At 42.0% G+C, this 17,449-nt stretch overlaps 1 protein-coding gene across 1 annotated transcript in view; it reads left to right on the top strand.

Annotated features, from left to right (window-relative positions):
* Positions 1–17,449, top strand: part of LOC145414951 (kelch-like protein diablo) — a 278,482-nt gene that overhangs the window by 127,384 nt on the left and 133,649 nt on the right. The gene's annotated exons all lie outside the window — the stretch shown is intronic.

A 17,449-nucleotide genomic window follows, 5' to 3' on the forward strand; every position in this document is an offset into this window, starting at 1 on the left:
TTCCAAAATGCATCTAAATTCGAATCATCGAATTCTAAACTGTCGAAATTTGAGATTTTACTATATGTATATATATGTATATATACACACACACACACACACACACACACACACACACACACACACACATATATACATGGTGCTGCCAAAAAGTTCCAGTAATTTGAATATTGGTGTGCATCACTTGTCAATCTTGAGCCCCTTGTTATTTTTATGGTATTTGAAGCCCTCTCACATGACTTCAGAAATGGTCTCCTGTGGGAGATGTTGTATGCTGATGATCTGGTGTTGACTGCAGAGAATGAATGGGAGGCGGAGGAATGATTTAGGAAATGGTGAGATGGTATGGGGCACAAGGATCTAAGAGTAATTGTAGATAAAACAAAGGTAATGGTATCTAGGGCTGAAGGCGGTACTGTCAAAGAAGAGAGATAGTGGCCATGTACGATTTGTTCCAAGGGCATGGGAAGTAATTCCTTCTTATGCAGTGTTTGTGATAAGTGCGTGTTTAAGAGATGTAGTGGTTATAGAGGTAGTCTGCGAGATAATGCTGATTTCATATGTGTGGTGTGTCAGGGAGAATGTGTGGAGATTGCCAGGCATGAAAGGATTCAACTTGTGAGTTTCTTGAGTGTGTGGAAGTCTTTTTTTTTTTTTTTTTTTTTTTTTTTTTTTTTTTTGGGTGGGGTGGGGTGGGGGGGGAGAGAGAGAGAGAGAGAGAGAGTTATGTGCTGGAGGTGGGGCAGGAACTTGCTCTGTGGCTGGAGTGAGGAGTGGTTGGAAGAAGTTCATGAGCTGTTGCCTCTCGTGATATTGAGAGGGTTCTCCCTGTGTGCTAAGGGATCTTTGTATGCAGCATGTGTTAGGAGTTTAATGCTGTAGAGTAGCAAGACCTGGGCAGTATAGGAAGAGGATATTCACGGGCTCACATACAAAAATGGCAATGATTAGGTGGATGTGCAGTGCTTCCCTGAGTGTGAGGCTTGGGGGGGCTAGGTTTACGATGGAAGCGTTGAGAGGTAGGATGGGACTGCAGTGTATTCGTGTTGTGATCAGCAGGGGTAGATTGAGATGGTTTGGGTGTTTGGAGATGATGGGGGATGATAATTGGGTGCAGAAAGTAAGAGGTGTTAATGTTAGGGATAGGGTAGCCAGAGGTAGACTGAAAAAGGCCTGGAATGAGGTCATTGAGTGTGAACTCAGGAACAAGGGACTAAATAGGGAAGCTGTCTGAGATCGTGCAGCATGGAGAGGTGCCTTTAGGTGACCAAGGCCAACACATGCAAGCATACTGGTGGCTTCAAAAATGATACAAAACAAAATGAACATTCGTTCAAAGGTGATGATAATGATGGTGAAGTTGTCAGTTCCTGTAATGTACAGTAATCCCTTTAATATCCAAACGCCCAATATCCGAACATCCCCACTAACTGGACATAATCGTCCTGGGATCCAATATTCCCAAAATGGGCCAAAAACCGCAAAAAATTCGAAAAAAATCTGACTCTTTTCCCACCCGTAATTTGAAATTGCCGCCTGGCACCGAACAGCTGTTACACCATGGTCTCTTCACCCTTTCCTTCCTTCCCCCTCCCCTGTCAGGGTTACCATTTGGTATTTTTCATTACCAAGTGTGGGCCAATTTGATAATGAAAAATTCGTTTGGTAATGAATCAGAATAATGCATTACCAAATGGATTTTTCACATGTATGAGGATATACAGGATGAAGGTGGCGGATTGTTTGCTCTCTCTGATTAATCTGCTACCCTAGATAGCGTGAAAATAATCAACATGGTGTTAATTATAAGGAGAGTGATTACATGTATTTCCACTTGTATATATAATTAGTGAAGAATAAATGCTAGCTTTACGAATTTGGTAATGAAAAGTTAAATTTGGTAATGAAAGTTGAGGAGATTGGTAATGTGGCTGTTGTGATCTGGCAACTCTGTTACCCCGCCATCATCAACAGTCACAGCCTAACTCTGATCGAGAGCAGATGCTCATAGCAGTGCAAGCCACAGGTGCTTGTTTTTTTGTGAATAAACAGTGAATAAACAGCAATACCTCACCACTAGAACACACAGGAATTTACAGTGTTGTGCAGTGTTAAGAAATTAGAATTTAGAATGAGAGGATTAACTGTGGACTGCAAACTGGCAGTTCAAACCAGTCCAGAAGCCAGCGACTTGTAAGTACCCAGAATGTTTAATATTGTATAAACTCACCTCTAAAACCTCATTTTATGGTTCTTTTGCATTTATATCAGTCTTTTATGCCCCTTATTGGTGTGATTTGGGTCTTAAATAGGTGCAATGCATGTCCAGATGGAGTTGTATAGGTGTTTCTCTGAGTTAGGGTCCATAAGTACAAGTCCATAAGCTGGGGCCCAATATCCGGACAGGACCACTATCCGGACCTGCCTATGGCTCTATTATGTCGGATATTGGAGGGATTACTACTGTATTTGAGACAAATATGAAAAAAAAAAAAAAAGTGAAAGAGCATTGTGGTGTTGATGTGCTGGAAGGTATTAGAAGTACCTTGAGTTGGTTTGGCCATGTAGAGAGAGTGGACAAAGGGAATGGGAATGTGTACATGAGTGAGGTGGAAGTGAGGGGAGGAGACTGAAGATGAGATGAATGAATGGGGCGGAGAGGTTTATGAATGAGTGGGTTGTGAAGTGGAGAGAAGGCACCTAATGGCAGAGGACAGAATTAAATGGAGGCAGTTAGTTTGTGGCCATGTTTTCTGTTATATCAGATCTGAATATGCAGGTGATGCTGTTTTAACTCAATACAAATAATTTTGATTACTCACTGTATAAACTAAATTATCTAAATATTACCAAATATATTTGTGTAGTCTCTCACTCCCCCAGTGCTTCTTCAGAACTCAGTGTATTTGACTTCATATCCACACAGTTGAGTAACCCTAACCTTGCCCTTAGCACCTAAATTACCATTTTTGGTGATTGTAACACACATAATATTGAATGACTATTGCATTCTGCCAGGACTGACGATGCTGGTCGAGAGTGCAAACTGTTTGCAGAATCGTTTAATCTCACGCAGTTGGTAAAGCAACCAACCAGAATGCCAGATAGTCCTGACCATAATACCCATCCCATGGATCTATTCCTGACAGATTGTCCAGATCAATACAGGATAGAAGTACTGTCACCACTTGGATCCTCTAACCACAATCTCATCAAAGCCTCATTAGTCAGCCCCCTCAAACCTCCCCGTTCTGGACCTGCCAGGGTGACCCGATGGCACTTTGATAGGGCAAACTGGGATGGAATTAGAAATTCTATCTATCTATCTATTGCCAGACGCCTCAATCCCGTTTGGGGTGGCCACAAACAAATCGCCTCCATGTCGCCCTGTCCCCCGCCATTTCACTGCCCTGCTCCCAACTCACACCCCCCTCTCTCATATACCTCTCCACCCCATCCCTCCATCTCATCCTCGGCCTCCCCCTCCCTCTTCCCCCCTCCACCTCACTCACATACACTCTCTTCGTCAGTCTTTCACCCTCCATCCTCTCCACATGGCCAAACCACCTCAGTGTGTTCCTCATAACGCTTCTTATCACATCCACATCCACACCACAACGCTCCTTTATATCCTCATTCGTCAGCCTATCTCTCCACGTGACTCCACAGGCTCCTCTTAAATAACTCATTTCCACTGCTCTCACTCTTGACTTGTGTCCTTCCAACAATGTCCAAGCTTCACTTCCGTACGTTAGAGTTGGTATCACAATACTGTCATGTAGTAACTTTTTCACTTCCATGCTCACTTCCCTGTTTCTTATCACTGCTTTCAAAGAACCAGCAACCTTTCTTCCCTGCTGTACCCTTTCAAGCACTTCACCCTCCAAACCTCCATCCTTACTCATCACACTACCCAAATACTTAAACGTACTCACATTTTCCAATTCCTCACCATCCAACCTCGCTGTACATTCACTAACTTCACCTCTCTCAAAGACCATCACTTTACTCTTCCCTACATTCACCTTTAGGTTCCGTTTCTTACACACTCTCTCAAACTCGTCCACCAAGCTTTGCAGCTCCCCTTCGTCTTCACTCAACAACACAGTATCATCTGCAAACAACAGTACAGGGAGTTTCCAAACACTATCCTCTCTCACCAGGGCCACTCCAACATCCACTACCCTACCTTGTACCTCTTTTATTACCCCATCCATGTACAGATTGAACAACCATGGAGACATGACACATCCCTGTTTCAAACCAACTTTCAAAGAGAAAAATTCACTTAGTTCACCATCCACACGCACTGCAGCCTTCGCACCATCGTACATACTCTTCAGAGCATTCAACAACTTCCCATCTACTTCATATATTCTTAACACTTTCCACAATCTTTGTCTATCCACCCTGTCATATGCTTTCTCCAAATCCATGAAAGCTGCATACAACTTCTTTCCCTTCTCTAGAAACTTTTCCACTAAAGATCTAAAAATGAATATCTGATCTACACAACCTCTTCCCTTCCTAAAGCCTCCCTGTTCTTTTCCAACTAATTTCTCTGTTCTTTCTCTGACTCTGTCTATAAGTATTCTACCATACACATTTCCTATTATACTAAGAAGACAAATGCCCCTATGATTACCACACACTTCTTTTTCCCCTTTTCCTTTGTACAAGGGAATAATTATACCTGACTTCCAATCCTCCGGGACTCTGCCTTCCTCCCAGGCCAATCTGCACATCTTCCACATCCATTCTACTACTATCTCTCCCCCATGCTTCAGCATTTCACCACACACTCCATCAATTCCTGGGGCTTTCCCCGATTTAACTTTCTTCATTGCTTCCACAACTTCTATCCTACTGATTTCTTCCTGTCTTCTCACCTCCCTCCTTCTCCCAGCCATTCCCCATCCACTTATACTCGCATTACTTCCATCCTCTACCTTCAACAATTCCTTAAAGTGTTCTCTCCATCTGCTCAATTTTTCTCCCTTCTCCACTAGTAATCTACCATTTTTATCTTTCTCTCCCCTGCTAACTTCACTTCCACCCTGTCTTACTCTTTTCACTTCTCTCCAGAACGTTTTCTTACAGTCCCTCCACTTTACACTCAAATTCCTTCCAAATTCCTCATCCACTCTCTTCTTAAGCTCTCTTACTAATCTTTTCACCTCTCTCTTTCTTTCCACATATAACTCTCTCTTCCACCTCTCAATTTCTTCCACGCCCCTATTTCTCATCCATTCATTGTATGCTTTCTTCTTTTGTGCCACAGCCTGTTTCACCTCTTCAGTCCACCACGCTGTTCCTTGCACCCCCCTCCGTCTTCTCTTCCTTCCACACACCACATCACATGCTGCACATATTTCTTCTGTAAATATCTTACACACACCCTCCACGTCTCCCATCTGCTCCAATTCATGTTTGCCCAATCGTTCCTCCACTTCTCTCTTATACTCTGCCTTTTTCTCCTCCTCTTGTAACCTTTCCACTCTCCTTGCAACTACTCCTTCCTCTCGTCTTTCCCTTCTTCTATTCTTCCATCTTACTTGCATTCTAATTCTGGCCATCACCAAGTAGTGGTCAGAAAGTCCACTCCCCCAACCTCTATACACTCTTGCATCCTTTACACATCTTCGCATCCTTTCATCCACACACACTTAATCAATCATTGCCTTCCTTTCATTCAGTTCACCACCCACCCTTCTCATCACTCGCCATGTATACCTGTGGATCATTTTATGCCTGAAGAGGGTATTGGCTATCACCAACCCCCTTCCCAGCACAAATGTCCACTAACGCACTCCCATTCTCATCTATCTCAGCAGGCACACCCCACTCACCAACTATTCCATCCATCTTCACATTCCCAACTTTACCATTCATATCACCAATCAAAAACACTCTTTCATTCCTTCCAAACTTTTCCATGCACACTTCCACATTTGTCCAGAACTCTTCTCTCACTCTTCTAGCACGATCTTGCATTGGCGCATACACACACACAATCGCCCACATTTGTATTCCAACTTTCAACTTTACCGACACAATCCTTGACCCAACTGATCCATACTGTCTTATGCTCTTCTTCCATCTTTTACTCACAACTATACATACTCCTTCCTTTGCCCTCTCATTCTCACCTACTCTTGCACATATACCCCATCCATACTCCCATTCTCTCACACTCTCACCTCTCCATTTTGTTTCAGTTATTCCACATACATCCACTTTCGCACCCTCAAGCACCTGGACAATCTCTTTCTCTTTCACCTCATCATTCGCTCCTCTTACATTCCATGTACTCATTACCAAGTCCTTTGTCCGGTCCTGGGTCGTCATCGTTTGGTCAGTCCTTGTCCGAGGCTTCTTGTTTGTTTTTTTAGTTAGTTGTTTTCCGGGGAGGGGCACTAACCCTCCGCCAACCCTTTTAGTCGCCTTTTACGACAAGCAGGGATACTGGGGGAGTATTCTTGAAAACCCCCCTACCCCCAGGGGACAAATTATCTTCCTGATATTCCATGGCAGTCTTTCTTCTCTAGTGATGTCATTTCTACCCTGTCCCACATTAATTACTTAATACTAACTGGTATGGATTTACAGTATTCATACCAAGTCAGCAGTTCATTAAAAGATCAAACTCTCCAAAATGGCTTGATAGCAGCTGTACCAGAGCAACAGCCCAAAAGTCATTAGCATATAACTCTTACCTAAAATCAGAAACATCTGAATCACTCTGTCAGTTTAAAATTGCTAGAAACCATGCAAAAACTGTAATAAATCTAGCTAAATCTAACTTTCTTCAAAATCAAGCATCAAAACTACTTAACAGCCCTCATGACAATAGAATATTCTGGTCAACTCTTAATTCTTTCAATAATAGCTTTAACAAGTTATCATCCATTCCCCCACTGAAATCTTCAGATGGCAGCATTTCATATGACCCATGTGGGAAAGCAAATGTCTTTGCCAGTACCTTTGCCAGAAATTCTACTGTCGAGGAGGTCAGCCAGAATGTCCCAGCACTAGAACTTGACTTTCCTGAAATTGTTCCACTTCAAATACAGACTGGGTATGTAAAATCCATCCTAAACAATTTACCAACTAACAAAGCTCCAGGCCCAGATGGAATTCCTCAATTTTTTTGAAAAAGTTTTCCCCAGAACTTGCCTCTGTTCTAGCTAATTTATTCAGACTATGCATACGTACTTCTTCATTTCCTAATTCATGGAAAGAAGCCAATATCCACCCAGTTCCAAAGAATGGAAGTTTCTCTGACCCCTCTGATTACAGACCAATAGCTATCACATCTTCTCTTGGTAAATTATTTGAAATTGAAATTAATAAGCACATGGTTAAACACCTTGAATCCAACAATTTTTTTTTTATTTATTTATTTTTTTTTATCTATTTTACTTTTTTTATAATGAATGGAGGAAGGAAAAACAAAGGAAAAAAAATAAGCCCATGTGCCTAAAGGCATCCTCCATTCATAAAATACTTATAACAATTGGATTTAAAATCGAGAGGATTAAATGTATGTGGGAAGCAACTCCCAGGAAGTGAATTCCAGAGAGTAGTAGTTCTGGGGATAAATGAATTTTGATAAGCAGAGGTTCTGCATTGTGGGGGGGAGAGTGTGAGTTCACGGGCGCTCCCAGCTGCCCGAGTATTTCGGGAGAGAATGTGAAGGGGAAGCATAATTGAAGCCAGTTCATTAGAGCACTGACGGTAAAATTATCGATAAAATAGTGCTAAAGTAGCAGCATCTCTACGTACTGATAACGGAGGAAGGTCCTGCGTTATGGCAGGATTATTGATTAATCTAATGGCTTTATTTTGAATTTTGTCCAACTGCCTCAATGCAACCGCTCCACATCCACTCCACAGTGGTGAACAGTATTCGATCTGAGAACGCACATGACTTTTGTATATTGTGGTCATCTGCTCGTCAGTGAAGAACTCACGAACCCTGTACATAAGTCCCAGTTTTTTAGAAGCATTTTTAGCAAGGGATTTAACATAAGCTGTCCAGCTTAGGTTGGGGTTTAGAGTAACACCTAGGATATCAATTGTAGTGGATATGGGAATACTGACATCATTTAAAATTATGTGTGAGTCTGAGGGATTCTTTCTATTGGAGAAATTAATGTATTTAGTTTTCTGAGCATTAAATGAGACCAGATATTTTTGTCCCCATTGATTAATTTTAGAAAGGTCCTGGGTCAAAGAAATTACTGTGTTTATTTGGGAATTTATAATATGAAATTGTGTAAAGGAGGTACTAAATGTGAAAGAACTATGAAGGGTCGAGTCATCAGCATAAGAGTGTATTGGGTTGTACGTGATAGATAGGAGGTCATTTAGCCTATATGAATGAGAGAAAGGGTTGGCGCCAAAACTGATCCCTGAGGCATGCCAGCATTTATGGAATGAAACTGAGAATAAATTCCATCTACCATGACCCGTATTTTTCTACTATGAAGGTAAGAAGAAATTAGAGGAACCAGTGATGCAAGGCCATAATGTGATATCTTAGACAATAACGCCTGGTGGCATACTCTGTCAAATGCTTTTGAAATATCAAGTGCTACTGTGTGTGTTTCACCATGTTGGTGTTTTGCTTAGTTAATCTAATGGATAAGACTTCTAAATCCATACTGCCGATCGTTGATCAATTTATTGATTTCTAGATGCTTGACTATGTGTTTGTTAATTAGTGTCTCAAAAACTATACCAAGAACGGAAGTTATTGCAATTGGTCTGTAGTTTGATGGATCAGAAGTTGCCCCCTTTTTAGGAATAGGATGAATATTTGCTTCTTTCCAAGGGGCTGGAAAAATTGAGGTACGGATGCATAAGTGGAAAAATTTTGCTAGTACAGGAGCCGACACTTAATTAGTGATAGACAACATGGTTTTCACCACGAAAGATCCATCATTGACATAATCTCCTGACTCATGCCATCCATCAGTCAATTGACCAACATGGAGAAACTCTAGCAGTAGCCCTTGATATTTCTAAAGTTTTCAACAGAGTGTGGCACCGTTCCCTGCTGTCCAAACTTGCTTTCTGTGGACTAATGTCTTTTGTTCCTTTGCGTTCCTAATATCTCAGTGACAGAATAATATGAGTAAAAGTAGATGATGTATATTCCAATTTCCACTCAGTTAACCCCAGCGTGCCACAAGGATCAGTTCTGGCGCCAACCCCATTCCTAGTTCATATTAATGATCTCTTATCTGTCATGCACAGTCCCATCCATTCATATGCAGATGAGATGACTCAGCACTTCACAGTTCATTCACACTCAAACACCCATTTACAAAGTTTGATATCTTTAACTCTCAACTCAGTACAGCCATCTCCATAAATCAAGACTTATCAAAGATCAGTGAATAGGGACAAAATTATCTTGTCTCATTGAATACTAGTAAAACCAAATATATACAATTTACTACTGTGGTAGGTGGGGGCACTCACCATCCACTCACTCAGTGTATTGCTGCTTTCCCTTTCCTCTCTTTCTTCCTTCCTCATCTGTCTTTCACTCCTTCCTTCTTTCCTCTCTTTCTTCCTTCCTCATCTGTCTTTCACTCCTTCCTTCTTTCCTCTTCCTTCTGCCTATGGGTAACTTTTCACTCCCTCTTCTGTCGTTCTTTCCTTCATTATTTCCTCTTCCTTCCTCATGTGGGTGACTCGACACTGAGTGACAAGCCAAATGGTTTCCTGTACACCAGGAAACCACTTACTACACTGGGTGGTAACTATATAACCAAATTATGGCACCTGGTGGTTTAGTGGGTAATTAAGGTGCTCCAAACGGATTGAGCCTGTGTAGGTTTATGTCCAAGGGGTGGTTGGGGTTTATTGCTCAGGTATTGCCACTCAGGGATGAGTGATGCTGTCACTCTCATCTTAAATGTCAGGACCAACTTGCCTAGCCTCGGGTTCCTACGCTTCTTATGGGGCAACATAGGATTGGATGATGGATGGATACTAATAGACAGATATTGCCAGATTTGTGTATTACCTTCATTGAAATTCTCAGTGTTTCACTTATCAGTGTTCTCAGCTGGACCTCTCATGTCAGATCACTTGCTAAAACCATCTCAGAGAAACTTGGATTATTGTATAGTCCATAACTTCTTCACTGACGAGCTGTTAGCTATAATTTATAAGAGTCATGTGTGCTCTCAGCAAGAATATTGCTCACCCTTGTGGAATGAATGTGGAGAGGCTGCACTAAAACAACTAGACAAAATTCAGAACAAAGCTGTTGGAATTATTAATAACCCTGCTATTATAAGTAAACTACCTTCCCAACAAGTAAGAAGGAATGTTGCCTCCCTTGCATTATTTTACAGATACGTGTATGGCAAATGCTCAGATGAAGTTGTGTCCATTGTGTCACCTCTCCATGCCCTCCCTCGTGCTACACAGGCATCTGGTAGTGCTTATGACTGGAATGTCACACAGCCATATTGCAGAACTTTTGCCTATCAGAATTCTTTTATTCCTCGAACTGCATCTCTCTGGAACTCGCTTGTGGGGAGTAGTTTCCCCACAAACTCCAACCTACAGCTGTTCAAGTCCAACTGTTACAGATAAGTTATGGATGGAGTACACCAGTAGTCTGGTGTATAGATTATTTTAATTCATTTTTTTTTTCTTTGTTCTCTTCTTAACCCCTACACCGCGGGCATGTTTACCAATGTTTTGCGTGTCCCGCGGGGTTATTCGGGCTCCGACAGACTCTCAAAAAATATTTGCCAAAAATCAGTTATTAGTCCTAGAATAGTTAACCCTCTAGAGCCCAAGGTGTCATCCAGGTGGAAAAAAAATATATAACCCCTCTTAACTTGTTTGTTGGGCACTGTAAGAATACCAAATATCTTGTATCATCATTTTCTAATTATATTATGAGTATTATGAGATGTTACAAATCTGTCACATTGGGGTTTATTGGATGTGCAATGAGATATTATGAGTTACATTTCTTATTCACAAAGCAATTTGAAGTTGAGTAAAATATTACATAGAATACTGCAATCTTGATTGTAATAGCAATACAAAGTAGAAATAAAACTACTTTCTCTAAATGGGGTTGATATAAACTGCCTTTTCTAAACAATATATATGCTGTATATCAAATATCTCCTTTTACTAAGGTATACACTGGTATTTCAGGTGGAACCAAAAAACAAAGAAACAAAATCTGCATGTTAGAGCAGTTTGCTGCTACAAAGTAAATGAATCAGATACAAATGGGTGAGACAGTCATAGGCAAACAATTTTACTCACTTTTTTGATTACTTAACACTGTTCTGATACAAAACATTTCCTTGAACATGAAACTGTTTGAAGCAGTTACGTTTCTCGTTGAAGCATAGCCTCACATCACATTTCTCGCACAGTGTATCTGTGTTGTTCACTTGGCAAACCTTACAACGGCCCCTTTTAGCAACTTTGACTGGCCAGTGAGCATACATGTCTTTCTGCACATCCACACAAGGACCTTTCCTGATTTTTCTGGGAGGTGAGGCAGATGCTGGTTCCTCCTCTTCAAGTGATGGCCTCCCACACTTTCAAGCTGTATTGACCTCAACAAGTGCAGATGCCACCTGTGCTTGGAAGCTTCTTCTCTTCAGTATTGATTTCTTTGGAAGGTGAAGTGATTCACAGTCGCGTCGATAAAGTAGCCAAGCATTGATGAGTCCCATGGTAAGAGTGTTCCAGAATAGTGGCATATATCACCTTCAGTACTTCAGAGGACACCTGTACTTAGAAAGGAAACAGTCCAACAAGTCAACTCCACCCATGAAGGAGTTGTATTCTTTGACAGTGAAAGGTATATCAACCTGAACATGTTTTTTCTCTTTCTTGTCCCATCGACGAACTTCACTGGTTGGTTCTGGCCCAGCAAAAGTAGAAACTAGTGTCACTGCTTGGGTGTCATGCCACTTCACTGCTACAAAGTTGTGGTTCTGTTCAACCCGGAAATCATAGGTTCCTTTACCACCTTTCTTTAGGTCACTGTCAGATTGAAGGGTGCAGTTGTAGACACGGTTCGATCTTGCTGTTCCTACGTAATGGATGCCATGTTTCTGAAGTTTCTCAATGAGAGGTAAACCAGTAAAAAAGTTGTCTGCATACACCTTGAAGTTCTTGTTATCAGGTAATGTGGAAGTGAGCTTCCGTACAACATCTGCACCAACTCCTAGTCCACTTGTATTTGAGCTGTTACCTCCACTGCCTTGATACACATCAAAGTCATACAACATGCCACTTACTCCTGTTCTAGCCCAAATTTTGAATCCCCATTTGTGAGGTTTACTTTTCATATACTGCTTTATACCACTGAAACTACCTTTGAATGGTATCATCATTTCATCAATAGAGTTATGTTCTTCTGGGGTGACTTTTAGACACTGAGTGTGAAACAAATTCATCCATGGATGTATTTTCCAAATCTTATCAGATTTCTCATCATCAGTGACCATGATATTGTTTGCAAAATGCATGACTGTAAGTAATGTTTGAAACCTATTTCTACTCATAACATCTGCTACAGGAGCATACCTTATGTCATGTTCCCAGTAAACACGAACTCCAGGCATCTGCACTATGCCCATTCTAAAGTACATGCCTAACACCTGTTCTAGTTCTTTTTTGGAGGTTTCTACAGACTTGCCATTTTTCTGTATACTATACAAATTTGTATTTTGTACCAGTAATGCTAACATTTCATCAGTTACAAATTTCTGGAAATATTCAAGTGGTGAACAGACCTTTGCATCAGCTGGAGGACTAATCACGTCACCTGTAAAGCATGTATTTGGGGGATCAAATTGTTTCTTACGCCAGCAGTAAGTGGGTCTTTTGGGTGTAGATTTCTTTCTATGTGTTGTGATATTGGAGAGTGGTTCTTCATCTGAGGAGCTGAAGCTGTCATCTGAGTCATCTGAGCTATCATCTGCTGGAATCCTTGGAGGTACATATGTCTCATCTTCGTCATCACTTCCGCTGTCAACATCTACATCACTTGTATTGGCATCCACGATGTCCATTACATTGTTAGGTCGGGAAGACATTATCTGCTAAAATAAAAGCTTTTGTTGTATATTTCTATGAAACCATGAACAATAATCTAATTATCCCCAATGTAACACTGGCTCAGTAATTTGCAAGGTACGTTTATTACCTACAAAACTGTCAGGAAGCACATATCTAAGTCTATAAAATGTAAAAGAAACCCATAAATATCAACAGCTGCCAAGTCCCATTGTTACATATTTGTCACACAGAATAAGACATGATTGTCAGCAACCATTGATATCTAATGTTACATATTTGGCACACACAAAGAGCCCTCAAAATAATAAAATATAATTGTATCCCATCACCAGAACATCCAAGAGTCAATGACCACTGAAGACCCATAGTGACATCTTTTTCACACTGACTGAGACTGCTTAGAAAATGGGATCATCCTCCATGGCCCAGTGTTACTCTGTTGTCACCCATATATAAACCATCATAAATGTATCATTATCTGGATTATTATAATGCACTGCTATACCAAACTTTTCTCTAACATCTAAACTTCCAGATGCAGTAGTGTTTGCAATCAGTACTCACCTGGTACAATCACTGTAATGTCCAAAAGTTGATAAACAAAGGTGATGTGTTTCACCTCCTGGATCAGCTGGTACAAACCTCCCTCACAAGGCTGTAGTGAAACATTGGCTCCATAGATGGCGTCAGTGTTACACTGGATTAACCTTGGGTTCTTGATGGTAAAAATTTGATGATTTTTTATTTTTGTATATTTTAGGATCCCTTTAAATTTATGTTCCATATGTTTCACCTGGGGTTCTATAATTACATATGCTTATGGCACATACCTTCAGCTCTCTCCTGGAATGTTTGCTGAGCCTTCGTCGGTTACCGTAGGACTTGTGGAGACCTCTGAAGTTGGGTAACGAAGTCTCCACTTTACACTTCCCGACAACCCGTAATATGATTACCACAGCCAGATATAAACACTATAAACACTACTCTATGATTTTCAAGTAGTTTGGGATCCATACTCCAAAAAAAACCCACTGTGAAAGCAATGGAAATTACGAGCGCGTCTGATCGTCGCACTTGCGCTAGTTCGCTCTTGGTACTCTGTCATTTATTATTCATAAAACCCCTCACACTTTATATTTCTATTACTATATCACACTTATATATATCTGGAGTCTTTCTCCATAAGTTTCCTTCAGTCGTATTAATTTATTGTCACTGAAGTCATTCAATTTTTCATTCAGTAAAATACGTAGAGAGCCACGGATTCACTTTCACAGTTATAACATAAATTATTTGTACTCATATTCTTATATTACTAATTACTTACATTACTATTTACATTTTCTATTCTATTTTCAATATTTACCCTTCTATTTTACTTACACTATGTTATTCACTGTCACTTTCAGTAAGATAAAACTATAATACACTGTTCAATCATATGTACTGAACATCCATTGCTTTCACTTGCTAATTACACATTATTTACACATTATTTCCAAATTATTCTGCTTTCACACTTGCACTGTTAGAACTGCTTCTGGCTGTGGTAATCGAAGAAGCAGGTAACACAGAGGGTAACCTGGCACTCAGCGCACTGCCAAGAGGTGCGTTTGTGCTCAGGTGTGCGACGGGTGGTATGTGCACACACCTGACTCCTGCGAATCGCAGCCTTCCTTTTCCCTGTGGCAGGCATAAGCTCAAGTCTGTGCTGATCCATATACGCCCTCCGCTCAAGTCGGTCGGGAAGTGTTACTGGATGGCGCCTTGGAGTTGCTGCTGTCAGCCTACCATATCTTTCCAGCAGCTGCTGGACACAAGTCCTAGCGAACAACCTCAGGGAGAAGGACTTGGGTGGCTTGACCTTCATCTTGTACAGGATGAAGGCGTTCAGCATCGTCATATCTATGAGATGCAGAAAAACTTTCCTGTACTACCTAGTATACCTAGTATTCTTCCTGAGGCAGTCGATCTCACCAATCACCATGTCGGACTTGTCCACCAGCCGCATGTTGATATTGTAGTCCAACACAGCATCAGGTTTCATCACAGGTTCGCCTGTCCTACGGTCGACCTTCCCACTGTCTGTCGTCTCCCCCTTATGTACGGTGGTGAGCATGTGCACGACCCTCTTGTCATGCCACCGTATTGCCAGCATCTTCTCAGACTTGCGTAGGTGCACATCTCCTTGCTGCGAGGTTCCTGCCTCTGTGAATTTGGGGAAGTGGGCATGATTACTTTTGACAGTGCCGCAGGAGCCAATGCCATGCTCAGAAAGGTATTTGGCAAGTTTCGGTGCTGTATAGTAGTTGTCTGTACACAGCACATGATTCCCACCAAAATACTTTTCTAGGAGCACTTTCACTACACAGCCTGAGGAGCCAAGGGGGTGTGTTTTATCCAGATCGACAGTGCTGGCTGAATAAATGATGTAGTCAAGGATGTACCCCGTCTTACAGTCGCACAGTACAAAGAACTTAATTCCAAAGCGATGGCGTTTGCTTGGAATGTACTGAACAAACCGAAGACGTCCTCTGAACAAAACCAAGGATTCGTCAATGACATCCATCTGAAAGGGGTGGAAGAATGACATAAACTTATCCTTCATTCTGCTCAGAATCTCCCGGATCTTCCAGAGTGGGTCGGTTTGGGAAGGTACATCGTTGTCGGCAAAGTGCAGGTTTCCCATGATGTTCCGGAAGCGATCGCTGGCCATGTACTTATTGAAGGTGGGTGAGGGTAGTAAGGGGTCCATGGACCAGTATTCTTCCAACTCATGCTTCTTGGAGTGTGGCATGAGAAGCATGAGGGCAAAGAACACATACAGCTCCTGCACTCCCAGCATGGACCACTGTTGCATCTTGGCTGCACCTGTACCACTTGTAGCACGTTGTGATTCATACCTGTTGGTCTCATCACATATGTGCTGCATGACTTCGTCATCTAGGAAGGCCAAAAGGTAGTCCACACACTCAGCATTTTCGTCAATAGTGAAGGCAGGCTGAACTCCTGAGGAGCTCTCATCAAATACAAAATTTTCAGGCACAAAATCTGACCCTTCCGTCCACGCGAAGGCGTCCAGGATTCCCTGTCGTGGCGGTGTAGGGCGGGTGGTGGTGGTGGTGGTGGTGGAGGTTGGCTATGAGGCAGACTTATCTCGTTCAAGGTCACTTGCACTGACCCTGGGTTGCCGTACAGCACTAGCAGCCCTTACCCTACTAACTACACTACTTTTCACTGTCCTTGATTTACCTCTTCCTCTACGGCCTGCCTTCACTGTTGATGCTGGTGGTGACTCCGACGACGAAGACTTCAGAGATAACTCAGCCGACGATGATGAAGAAATGAGTGAAGTGGGGCTTGGGGAACGGGGAGGTGAATGCACTCGTGACTCATGGTGGGCTGGGTCACGTGGGGCATTGTTCTGGGGCTAACACGCCGCCTTTTCACTCCCTTCCCAAATTCCTTGCCTTGTTGCACTAAAGGCTCCATTCCCTTGGAGCTAGAGACTACTTCCAACACTGAAGCACTCATTGTAGCAGTTTCTAGCATGATAGCCTCACCCGGCTCATCACACGATTCACCCAAATCGTCAAAATCACTGTCCATCATCACCATGGACCATTCTGCAAGTTCATGTTCCACTGCAGAGTCACTGAGGCCTTTCCTGCATCCCTCACTACTTTTCTTAGGGGTAGAGGTCACGGGGCCCTTTGCAATGGGCGCAGAAGCGGCAGGAATGGCGGGGCGCGAGTGCGACATGGTTTCACTCCAGCGGAGGACAAGGAACTAAATGCCGCGGCTTATCTGAGAAGGGAAGGGTTGACAATGACACTGAGGCTGACTACTGCTAACTTACATGCTAATTTTTTTTAGGTAGAAAATCACGGCAATACATAAAGAAATAGGTAGTTCCAGGTGAACGTAAATGTCAATTAGGCTTCTCCCTTCCTTTCTGATATATATTTTTATTACAGACATCGATTACAAGGCATAATTCAAAGGGGAAATTACTGTGGTAATGTAGCGAATGAATGCATGTGAGGTGTTGTCAGGTGATAATTAGCCAATTCCTGGTGTATAACACTATCACTTACCTGATTTTTTTTTTGGTATATATTATTTTGTATAAGTATAGGGCATAGGGCTTATTTCAATGGATGAAATCTGTGGAAAAATCCGGGGGAAATTTGCGTAGCGCAGTGCGGCATGGGAGGTGAGAGGACAGGGTAATGGAGGGCAGGTAGGGAGGGGAGTCACGAAGGGGGTAAAATCGCTAAAATGTCAACAATGGATGGGAGTACAGATGAGATTTGGAGTGCTGACTAGTGTTGGACATTGGCAGTACTGATAGATGATACAAGCC

Source organism: Coenobita brevimanus, chromosome 101, assembly GCF_032717465.1.
Source record: "Coenobita brevimanus isolate Jiangsu-jjx chromosome 101, ASM3271746v2, whole genome shotgun sequence".
NCBI lineage: Eukaryota > Metazoa > Arthropoda > Malacostraca > Decapoda > Coenobitidae > Coenobita > Coenobita brevimanus.